Raw genomic sequence first — 12,561 nt, forward strand, 5'->3', positions numbered from 1 at the left:
GTAAGAGAAAGGAACATTATGAACCCATCTCACTTTGTAGGCGAGGGGATATTTCCATATGCTTGGATCAAGAATGTATCCTGTATTTTACTTTTGCAAAGGAAAAAAAGGAGGATCTCTCCAAGGAGGAGATCTTTCCTTAGGGTAAGGAAGCTATCAGAAACACAGCTAGGAAGGAAACTTCAAAAATTGAGCAGAAAGTATTAAGATCGTAGTTCGACTCACAGTCCAAATGAGCATTTGTTTTTCAGTGGTGAGTGCAATTGCCTAAAAAGAAATCTGGCAAAGGGCATCCATCTACAGTACCTGGCGAGGAAAAAAATAATATATATTTGACATGGAACAGACGGGTATTGCCCTCACACCGTACTTTTAATTTATCATCCAGCACATCTATGCACTAAGGGCAATCTGAATGCAAATGTTACTTCTATTTGCATGAAGGGCTGAAAATAGCTGAATGCAGGTTACAGTTACGGGCACGTAGATATCAAAAAGCCTCTAACCGCATCTTGTTTAATTAATGGTCTGCGTTCATACCACTTCATGCTGCGATGCCCTCAAATATCACAAATTAAGCAGAGTCGAGTGGGATCGTTGCGAGGAAAGGAGAGCTCTGAAGAATCCCCCTGTGTTGGCAGCACGGGTCGCTCCGAGCTGGCATTGCGCTGACTCCCAGCACAGCCGTGGGACGGGCTGCTGTACGGGGCCAAACTAGAAAATACACAACCTGAGACTGAAATACAGCAGTCTGAGCTTTTTTTTTTTTTTTTCCTTGAAGGAGGGGAGGGATTTTTGTCTGTTCCCTTAATCATGATTTGGATTTGGTGCACAGCTCCTGCATCCTGGTATTTCCCCCGAAAAGCCAGGCTGATACATTGCTACACCAAAATCGTGCGGAGTTCCTCCCTGCTGCGGAAGAGCTGCTTTGCTCCTCTCTAGAGGGAGCTCCTTCTAGGCTTAAATACATCATCTCTTCGACAGAGGTGGGAGCTGTGACACCGGCAGGCGAAGGGCAAGGAGCAGCGATGCGGTAGGAGGAAGAGAGCAATGATGTGCAACCATTTTTCCAAGAGTGAATGTAAGTCCTGTTCTGGAAAATGCATCCCATAGAAATGTCAAATACAGTATTCAATAATCAGGAGGAGGTTCAATCCAGCCTCACAGATCTTTAACACCCACAAAATCCCGATCCAGAAAGGCAAGGGGTGACCATGCCCCCAGCCTGAGCGGCTGCACGTTGCCAAGTGCAGCGATTTCCTTATGTTGCCAAAAGTCCCAGTTTCTGAGCGTGTTTTATCCATTTTAACCATTTTGCAGAGCTATCAGGACATGTCTAATACTTGAAAAAAAATGTGAACGTCGTGGTCACTTAGGAAGATTCCCCCCCTTCCCCTAACTTTTGTTAGAGCAGAATGAGGCGGGATGGACTCTTGTTTACAGTCTCTTCAGTGGGCTCTTTTACTGCCAATGCCACAAATGATGTCATTTGTTTAGCGGGAGACTGACTATTAGAAATGCCAAATGTAATTAGGATCTTTACTTTCAATCGCGTTTCACAAACACTGATGGTGAGCAATGGCTCCTACCTTTTGAACTTTCAGACTCGCGGTGGGAGCCTTCCCCTGAAAGGGCTGTTGGCAAAGGCTTCAAGCCGGGGCGAGAAGAGATTTCACACGGTATTTGCAATTCTCCTCTGAATTTGGAAAGTTCACCAGCTTTCAGCCAGGAGGGCAGTGACGTCACTGAAAACAACTCCTGGGTGAAAAAAACCATCATTAACCCCTGGAGACTGCAGAGCGGAGGCTCTGCCTGCTTCAGGTCCTCCAAGCCTGGGAGAAACGGGGCTGAGCCTGGCCAGATGCTGCCAGCTGGTGTGGAGCCAGCGTACTGGGATCCTACTCCACCCATGACACTTAGAGAGAAACAAAGGGTGTAAAGGGTGTGTTAGGGACAGGAAGAGGCGTGATGCTTGTGACTGTACTCCAGCTATTCTCCACTGTCAGAAGCCCCCTGAGGGAGGAGGTGGGAGGAGGCGAGGGGAGGAAGGCCAGTAGCAGATGGCATTAATTTAGCACAGCCCAAGGCTGCCGCGCAATATGCTGAAGCTTGGTCCTTGTTTAGAACCAGCCTTAAAACCTGCAGCCCCGTGCTTGCAGGCTGCCCTGTTCCCCATCGTGCGAGGAGAGGAAACCTGGGCATCCGAGCCAGGCCTGAAATTCACCCAGCGAAGCTCCAGCTGACAAGTCAAGATGCTGTTAGCATGCAGCGAAGCTCTGGGGGCCCACCCCAGCGCTTGCTGACGTCAATGGAAACCTTTCTGTTGACTTCAATAGAGTCTGGATCAGGCCCCCAGTTCATAATTGCAAGCATACATGGTTTCTCTCCTTCCTTCTTCTGACCAGAGATGGTAAAAAAGTGTACGAGACATCTGCTCTTCAACAGCTCTGGCTATGCAAGCACCTTTCTTACCCTGACGAAGGGAGCGTGCAACCAGAGTAACACGTATGCGACACTACTTACGGCATCTGTTTTATTGTGATTTAGTTTCAACATATTTGGCATTAAGAACGCCACTCTTCACGGCAGCTGGCACTGCTGCGCACTGTGGTGTCCAGCCCTGCCTCTCCTCTCCCCTCCTTCAGCAAGGGTCCGCTTCTCAACCTGATGTTGAATTATTAGCTGTAGAATTCACGGCCAAGAAAACCCAAAGGGTGTATTTTCTTTATTCCCTATTCACAAACCACCATGAAACTCACAAGCCCTATCTGTTCCTTCTGAGAAAATAAACGCAGGTCGCCCACCAGAGATCTCAGCCCGTGACCTGGCAGCTTTGTATTGATGTGAAGAGGTTTAACCAGAACCTTCCCACTGCCTCTGATCCTCCGGCACCAGCCCCATGTCCTCCTCAGACTGTTCCCTTCATCCTCCGGAGTCCTCCCACCACCACCTCTTCCAGGGATTTTTGTGCAGGTTATTTGAGGTTACGGATACTCAAGTGAAAATATGATGCTGAAGCACCTGTGTTTTGTCTATACACTATATTTTGCTGCTGGTTTTAATGTTCTGTACATTCCCGTGTGATTACTTTTTCTGTGTTGCCTCTCTTTCATCGAGCTTGTGAATGCAAATCAGTGCTGGGATGTTATTAATTTTCTTCCAGCTGATAAAATGTCTGTGAGGCAGGAGGGAGCACAAAGTCTGGTCCATGTCCTTTGAGCAAAACTGCATGGACCCAGCAATTTTACCCTGCGGTTCACAGTTATTCCCATAATAAATGGATCAGTAAAAGAGTTGCTGATTTTATTTTCAAAAAGTGGAAAAAAGGTTTTCTCAAAATTCTCAGAAAATTGAAACAAAGGAAAGGGGTTTGTTATCAAAACCATGGAACTGATGAAAAACCAAGTGACTGTTACCTTCGTGCTGCTAAATTTACTGAATCACTTTTGCAAACCCCAGCCACTACATGGTACTCCTTAAAAGGGCAGTCTAGATTCACGCTGCAGAGCTTCCCAAAATTTTCTCCCTATTTTGTATAAATTTGCCATCATGTTGTAGAAACCTTGTTATTGTTCCCTATGGGTTTTGAGGCTACAGCTTCCTTTCAACTCTTCCCATTATAGGACATCAACGAAAAATCAGCTCAAAGATAGATCCAAAATATTCTTCTGCTTATTTAAAGCTTCTTGGCATAATTTTATTGCAAGCACTTTAGTTTACACACTTATGCCACTGAATCCATATAGCTACCTATTTTAATCAGTCCTGAATCTTTTTTTCTGCTGGGTCAATAGGAAAATATTGTGTTCCCATTCTGAGGATATATTCTTAGCCAATAGAGGGGAAAAAAATTCCTACCCAAGTCAAGTTGTAAGGGGAATATTGTTAATGAACTTTGTCTTTAGGGCTTGTAAATCAGCACAGAACTACAGAGATTTAGAGGGGGGTTCTCACGTTTCCCATCACTGTGAAGGCTGCGTAAGTCCAGTTCACTGCCATCTTTCTAGAAGAGTAATGGACTTATTTAAATATTTCCCCCCCCCGCTTTTCACTGTAGGGGCAGAAGACAGGATGTGAAGCTTGTCATTGCTAACTAACTTGGCATCCTTCCTGCAGGCCGGACTGCCGCTGATACGGCGCGTGGGCTGGGAAGCAGAGCTTTGGTTCCAGCGTGGGGGCAGGAGACCGCAGACTTCTGGAGGTGCATCACGCGAGGGGCACAGCCCGTGACTTCTGGCAAGGCACAAGCCAGCACACGGCCACGGTCGCCGTCCTTCATGACCCCGCTTTTTACAGCTGCTGGGTACCGGCATCCTGGTACTGTGGATGCTGAATGAAATGAAGGATCTCGCACAGAGTGCTCGAACCTGGCCAGGTCTAGATTTGCTAACCCTGGACAGGCTGTTCATGGCCTGATTCTCCTGATACTCCTACCAGGAGCAGCATCAAAGTGAGCGGTCTCAGCAGGGCAGCTCTGTCCCTTCCCTGGATGTCAGCAGGAACCGATGGGACTGCGTGTGCAGTCAACTCCTTTCCTTTGCAAGAGGTTAGCCCGCGGTGGGGCCAGCCTTTGTTCCAGGCAGAAAGCTGGTGTAGGACCCGCGTCCTGGAGGAAGGGAGGAAGGAAACTCTAAGGAAGGAAGATTAGCAACACTGAGTCATGACCGAAGTCTCAGCCTGCCTCCGGGCAGCACTTGTCGTGCTCACCGTGAGTGGGGTTTAGGGCAAAGTGACAACAGACGATTGGGTCTTTTTAAGTATCGTGACGAAATTGCACTTAGGTTTTCAACTTAACATTCTAGAGTTTAGTGTCTAGGCTGTTTTTAAAAGTGGACATGTGGGGGAACATATAATGTCGTGGCCTATTTAAGAATTTTTAGTGATACAGGTCAGCGTATAAGGTAAGCTAACGAAGGCTGTACTGATGCTGATGCATTGTCCCGGTTTGATGCACCATCAGAGTTGGTGGCTTTGGCCAACCCCTGAGAGATTTCAAAAGTAAACCCAAAATGGCGTTGGGGTAAATCAGAAGGACACTATCAGACTGAGAAGACATTGCAGAGTTTCTGTGACTCGACTTCAGCTTGTGAGTATACAAAATCCTTCCGTGGCTGACATACTTCTTTTAAATAGCTGAGGAAGAGTCAGGAATACTCAGTAACTTCTGGCTTGAACTGCACTGTGAGGAGTTTTGAGAGGAGGAAAATGCCCTTTCCTCTTCTCCCTTGCTGATGTTCCACCCTCGACCTGTGTCACAGTCCCTTCCAGGCAGGGCCGACTGCCTCGGCTAAACGACCTTCACATATTTGATATTGTAAAAGGAGGTTTGGGTGTTTCACGAAAATGAACTCATCGGAGATGTCCATTAACCAAAGGCTCGGTGCAGTTATTTAAGTGAATGTGGTAATGAGATGAGTTCTATTAACACAGTAAAAATGGCAAACCTGACATTTTCTGTGTAGGAAACGTAGGAGATGTTGACAAGAATTTGAAGATTATCAGTAAAAGGGTGCCAATGGGGAACACAGACGTCGTGCGGTTTGACACTGGTTTGCCCTTTGCTCTGCTCCTGTTAATTCTGACACATCCAGTCTTCAAAGAAATCGCAGAAGAGACAGTTTGCGATGAAATCAATACCCAGGTGAATGGGTATTGCACATTTCTCAAAACAAAGGCAGCAAAACACTGAATGAAGGCAAAAACTCGTTGCTAACATTTGGCTCTCCAGCCTCAGATCCCTGGAAGAAGTTTGATAACTTAATACAGAGATGTTCTTGTTTGTTGCTTCTCTCCAATCTTTCATGGTCATTTGAAAGTTAAAACAGATCCTCCTCTTCCAGACAGTCCAGTACAGTGAAAGCAGCTTGTTACAAAACACGGTTAAGAATGTTTAAATAAAAATATGTAGAATAAAGAAGGAACTATTCATGATGCATCACTCCTCTGACAGGCTGTGAAGTTATTTCACCCTTCAACGCAAGTGCTAAAACATAATGGAATCCCTACTGAGTGTTTTCATGCCTACCAGAACATAAAAAAAAGCATAACAAAATGCCCAGTGTGCCCCTAACTATTAGCTTGGATGAGTAAGGAGGCCAAGAGAAAACAGTGGCACTGTGGGAAATATTTGTGGCGAGGGAAGGAAACAATAACTGAAAGTGATAAAAATGGATGATTCTCGCGCAACCATGCATCGGCCGGGGAAGCGCATTGTGCCCCTTGCTACGGAGGACAATCTGCAAGCAAAGCATCACTATAGTCTATGGTTTTTTCCCTCTCTGCTACCATAAAGAATTTTAAAAGCCAGATTTAAAAAAGACCTCCAGTTGGGACAGGAGGCCGTTTCTGGTCTTTTTGGTGACAAAAAGGGCCATTCAGCTTACGAGCAAAACTACGTGAGGGATACTTGGAATGCGCCATTCCAATCTATTCTTTTTTGCTTCTAATTTAACTGAGAACATGAAATGGGCACAGATGTAGCATTGCAGCCTGCAAAAGTGGGGCACTAAATGGTGCATTAACGTGGAGCTGAATTCTGCTGTCGTTAATCAGGCCCTATTCACACAGAAAGCAGCAAGGCTTCTGCCTGCATAAAAAACCCATATGACTTGGCCTTTAATATACAACAATCTCATTTAAATTTTACTGAATTCACTGAACTTTATGAACTCGGAGTGGTTGCTCAGGTACACATTAATGGTGAACCGGCTGTAAATGATAATTTGCTCCAAAGAAGCTATTAACTCTTACTGCTGTTTTTTTTCTGATTTCCAGGGCAGATAGAAAGCACTTCTGAAGCCTTGCATCGTATTTGATGTTTAAATGCAAAGAACCTAGGAAGAATTGTCCTGAATTATTGTCATTTACAACAAGGAAGTGAACGTTTATGGAGGTCCAAAATGTTTTCTGTACTCAGAAGTTGGATGGTTTAACTTTGTTCTCCTTTCACATTGATGTAGCTTCATAACCACCCAAAGGGAAGTGATGGTTATAGTGTTGTAAAACTGGTGGAAATAACAGGATTATCCTTGACTAACCACAGGGTTTTCCGTGTCAGGAATTTGAACAGCCTGAAATCATTCTGCCCCCGGACATTTTTTTTCCTTTTAGAAGAAAGGACTAAATAATATATTTAGGGCTTATACATGGCATTACGCCCTTCTCAGTGCAAAGCCTGCAAAAGTAAGTGGAAAGGACAAAAGGCAGGCAGGGGAAGCGATCGGCCAGAGACAGACCTCTGCAAACCAAACCCGGTATTTCTTCAAGTTAGAAAAAGGCATTTGTCAGTCAGGTGAAGGGTAGGACCTGGGAAAGCCGTCCTCCTCGGCATTTTTGTTGTCCGTAAATTTTGGAGCCATCAGCAGCATTACCAATATTTGGTAATTAGAGAGAAAACCCTGAGTGCTCATCGAAGCTTCTCACAGTCTCAATTCACTACCATTCACCTTGGTTTCCTGCGGCACTGCTGGCCTGCAGGAGGGAAGGTCCACTCTCCTTCCGCCTCTCCGGGCTGGACCAGCAACCTGGGGTGCGTGACGGTGCGAGCGATGGCCCTGCCTTCTGCTGGGGACGTCCTCAAAGGCGCGTGCGGCGGTGCAGCGTTGAACCCCAGCGCCCTGCTTGCACCCGCTGCCCCCGCCCGTTCTTGCAGAGATGAGCAGCCGGTGGCAGTTTCTCAGCTCTCTAAACTGGTCGTGAATCACTCAGAACTTTTCAAAACTCTTGGTTTTGAAGGTACCAGGTTTCCTGTCTGAAGTTCTCCCAATATCCGTTCAGCATTGTTGTTCTTCCGCTAGGGATATTTTTTCCTGTATATGAAAATAATTGCAGTAATGTTCACAAGATAAAAATGGAAGTTTGCTACATGCATTCAATGTATTTTTTTAGACCAAGCCTTCGTTAATATCATAGAAGTGCTATACATGGAAGTGATTGTATGGAAAAACAGAAATTCCAATTTTGCTGGGTTTGCTTTCGGTCTGGTTCCATAAACACTAACAGTGTTAGAAAATTCTGCAAATCTTTTATTTCACGTTAATTGAAGTAACTATGACAACATAACAGAATTTACTTCCTTTAAAATTGAATGGTGGTAAAATTGGCATTATGTCAGTTCTCAATTTGCATCAGAAATATTCTAGCCAGTGGTATAAGCTGGTTTATGTTCAAGTTTTTTAATTATTCTTTTACTTCTTTTCAAAACAGTCACTTCTCTGGTGAACGGATCAAATGTTAATGACGTCTGAAAGGGTTTTTTTGAGCCAGGTAAGATTTAATAAAACAATAATTTTGCATTTTACTGCTTCGGTGGGGAAAAGCTGTTAATTAGGAGTACCATGGTAAAGAAAACTGCTTTTTGGCTCTGCCTACCAACTGGTTTATTCTTCTTTTAAACAATTGGTCCCACTTAATGACCAGACCATACTGTATTTACTAGCTACCGTCAAGCATTCCCAGACCTCATAGTTTTATGTCTGTGAAACACTTGCACATTATGATCTCACCTCATGATACAGAATCTCTCTATTCAAGTTTATACATGACGTGGAAAGTCTCCGAGATGTACTCTGAGGTGTAAAATTAGTGTAATTCCCCTGGAATGAAAGAGACGTGCCAATTTATATCAAGTGAAGCTATGGCCCACAATGTCTCAAAGACATTTGCTTTTGTCTAGCAAACAAGCAAACAAACGTTCTTCATTTCAATGGAAAATAACGCTTATGTCTCTCCTTGCTCATGCACAGAAGGAGATCAAAGATGGCACAATCTCTTCTTGCAAGGCAGCGTTTCACTACCAGACAATTAATATGATAGTATCAGGGAAATGAAAATCTATTCCTTGCCTAGGTGCTTCCCCTCATGGACTGGAAAACTACTTGGTTTATCATTTTCTGTCTTTAGGCAAAAAGGTAACTCTTATTTGCATGTTTGTCAGTTTGTGCTTGAGAGTACGAGATTTACTTAAAAACAAGCTCAGCCAGCTAAATGAAATGCCACTGGTCTTATTATCCTGAGAGAGCAAAGCACTTAAGCCCGTGATTAAAATGAAGTTAATTGAATTTAAGCATGTGCTTAAAGTAAAGCATAGCCATAAATACTTCACTGAATAGACGGGAGGTTGTTCTCATGCTTAAATGTAAGCACTAATCAGTATTTTCCTAAAACTGGGTTTTATAGCCTTCTATCAGCAGTTCCAACTATCCCGCTCATAAAAACTGGCACCAAAATCAGAGTTTTTCTAAGAAATTTGTTCGACACAATGAAGATCAAGGTGGTGCCTATATAATAAATTGGCAGAGTAGGTTTGAAAGAAGAACACAAATATTAAAATCTGGGTGTGATGAGTTATGTATAAGAAAGGCAGGAAAGAGCTTATTTCAAGTTGAACTGTGTGGCTTTCTCAGAAACACATCCTTGGTAATCTGGAATGGAAACAACTCCTTATCCTACAAAACCCCCAAACGTCAGTATTTAGGGGGTAGTGGGAACTGCAGTGCAACTACAATTGCTCTGTGTTTTTACATCTGAGATCCTCTGTATCAGGCTAGTCTTTGGAACTCAAAAGTGGGGGTTGAATTAAAATTTCTGCTCTGAAGTTGCCACTGATATAGCTGACTGATTTTGGACACATGGCATTTTCTAGCAGAACTTATTTTTCTTTGTATTTCTAATAGGAATGAAAATGTCTCTCTCTTAGAAAGTGTAAGAATTAAATATTCAAGTATTTTGCCGTCCTTTTGAGCTGGACCAAAGAAACTCTGGCCTAAACCTGTCCCATTGGCATATATAAATTTGTTAAAATACCTTGTGAAATAGGTTGCATTTTACTGCTAGTTTAGGGAAGGAAGAGAATGGACAAATGGAAAAGTTCAGCTGCAATCCCATCTCATCACTGCCAAAACACAAGTTTTGGAAATGATTTTTCCATTAGATGTTCCTCATTTGCATTGCTGTTTTAAAAGGAAATTTTTTCTCTATCAAAACACAACTTTTCAAATGCCAAATGATCGTTCTCCCTGCTACCATTTTCCCTTCACAGAAGAAGTAAAAAAGCCTTTTTTTTCCCCTGTTTGGCATGAAAGGAAGTTTCCTATTATTGCATAGCTCTGGTATCACTGGAAGAGACCAGAAGCACGTTTCAAAACATAATGTTTGTTGTTGTACGTAATGATATAAAAATGGGGATGAAAAGGTGTTACGGTTAGTTCAGTCAGTATCTGTGTCGGGCTGTAAGTTCTGCATAGTTGTGCTCTACCATACTGAAGCTTCACTAAACTGAAGCTTCTATTTAAATTACCTTTAATATGGAGTTCTTAATAATAGTTTCTTAATGTAGATTAGAATAATTAATGCATTTTTGAGTTACATAGTGTAAACTCATTACTGACTTTTTGGAAGCTTTGCTCCTGAACATATTAAGAAAGCCAGAGCGGTACACCAAACAAAAATGATTTCACCGTTTTTGACCAGAAGAGTTTTATTCCTATTAACAGATGCATTTATATGTGTAATTGGTAAATCTGTAACGATATTTGTAGAATGGGTGAGAGGTAGAACGGGGGTATCACAAAATTTGGCAAAAATGCAGACCAGAATTTGTGATGGTTCAGACAACAAAATATGACTGCAGCGCGATATGAGCTTCAGGATGAAAAGGGGTTCACCTAACAGCACGTGAAGAACACGGGTATGACCCCACCGGGTGGGATCAAAGCTCTGTCTAGCTCAGAGTCCCGTCCACCCGCCAGCAGCAGAGGATGCCCCGAGGAAGAAGGTAAGTACAGGGCAGACAGTGATGGCACAGAACAGTCGCCCAGCAATCTGCAACCGAGGGAATTCCGGAGCCAGAGGTCGGTGTCTTTACATGTAGTGACCTTTAATGGGTTTTTCTTTTGTAAATTTGCTCCGTCACTCGTTTTGGTTTTTGAACTCATGTAAACTTTTGGTACCCACAATGTTCGGTGGCAGAGATTTGAACCCCTTATTACACTTTGTGTGAAGAACTACCTTTTTCTTCTCAAAAGCCTGCAGCTAAGCTTCCTTTCACCTCCTCCAGAACTGGAAGCCAAAGTCGTCTTTCACCTTCCCTGTTCCACTTGGGCTTTTTGCAATGTCTGTAACTCCCTTCTCAGCTGTTTCTTTTCCAGATGGAAGAGGCTATTTAGACGTTCCCTGCATGGGGCCCATCTGATGCTTCAATCACTCTTTTCGGCCTTGTCTGTACCTCTGCCAGATGTAGCATTTTTTTTTGAGATGGAGAACCGGCCCTCTGCATGGAACCTGAGATGCAGGTGCACCAGGAATTCACAGCCTCCAAGTGATCTCCTTTGCTTTGCCATTCCTTTTGCAGCAATTCCTGACATTCAGTGCACTTGTTGGTGATCAAAATGCATTCAACGCCTGCATCAAACTACTATAAAATACCGTTCCTGAGAAATAATATGTTAGAGCACGTCACCTTGGATGTGACTTCACTCCCACGCGTGCAACTTTACATTTATATTTACACCATATTTCATCTGCCTTTTGTTTCCCACTCAGTATGGCGAACTCCTTTCTTTAGTTCTTCACACCCATCTTCACTTTCCTAGACAACTTTGTTACCCACAGATCATCCTACTGCCTTCTCCAGCTCACTCAGCAATACGTTGAGCAGCACCAATGTGCACACGATTGCCTGCGAAATTCCGCTTCCCTTTGCTGTGAAAAGTAACCAGATATTGCCACTCTTTGCTGCCTTTCTTTTGAGTAGTTACACCTTCTTAGGAGACCATCACCTCCTTTCCCCTGGGGGATTATCTTCCCTGAGAAAGGTGGGAGACATTGCCAAGAGTCTTTTAGAAATCCAGGTAGAATACATCAAGAAGAATGTTATCTTCCTCGCAGTCTGGCTGAATCCTTCAAAAAAATCCAGTAGTGATCTGCAAAGTCTGACTTTCCTCACCCGTCCCCACTGTATGTCGTATGGGGGGTGTCTGAACCTTCCTTTCCACCGTTGGCTCCAATCTTGCCAGATAACTGGAGCTCTGGCAAGGGAACTCAAGCCTGCAGTGTGAGGGAGACGCAAGGTTTCTCACGAACCAGGGTCTGAGAGGGTTGAGCTGATCACTTAGACAGAACCCTAGTCATCTTCATGAAGACTGACGGCTAATCATTAGACATCATAATCACAATAATCTCATTATTTCCGTAAGAAATGCTTTGATTCTGCAAGCATCTAATCACACGAATTTTATTTTCTGTTTTAAGTGGTCCTTCTAGGGTGTGCAGCTGTTCCTATTAACTGGACTTTGAAACCTCTAAGAGCTCTGTTGTCAACAAGACTAATTAGCTTTTATTGTAGTAGCTCAGTAGATTCACAGAGAACGATCTGTCTTTTGCAGACTTACACTCTCATTTACAAATGTTACTCTCTGCTTTTGCCATCTTTGTATATACACACAGAGTGGTAAAGTGCAAACAAAGAAGGCCTGGTATGAAGATCATTCACACTTTATAATTGTATTTTTTACATGAAAAGCACCATTATCCTAATTAAACTGGCCCATTTTGAGGGGTGTG

This window comes from Calonectris borealis, chromosome 15, assembly GCF_964195595.1.
Source record: "Calonectris borealis chromosome 15, bCalBor7.hap1.2, whole genome shotgun sequence".
Lineage (NCBI taxonomy): Eukaryota > Metazoa > Chordata > Aves > Procellariiformes > Procellariidae > Calonectris > Calonectris borealis.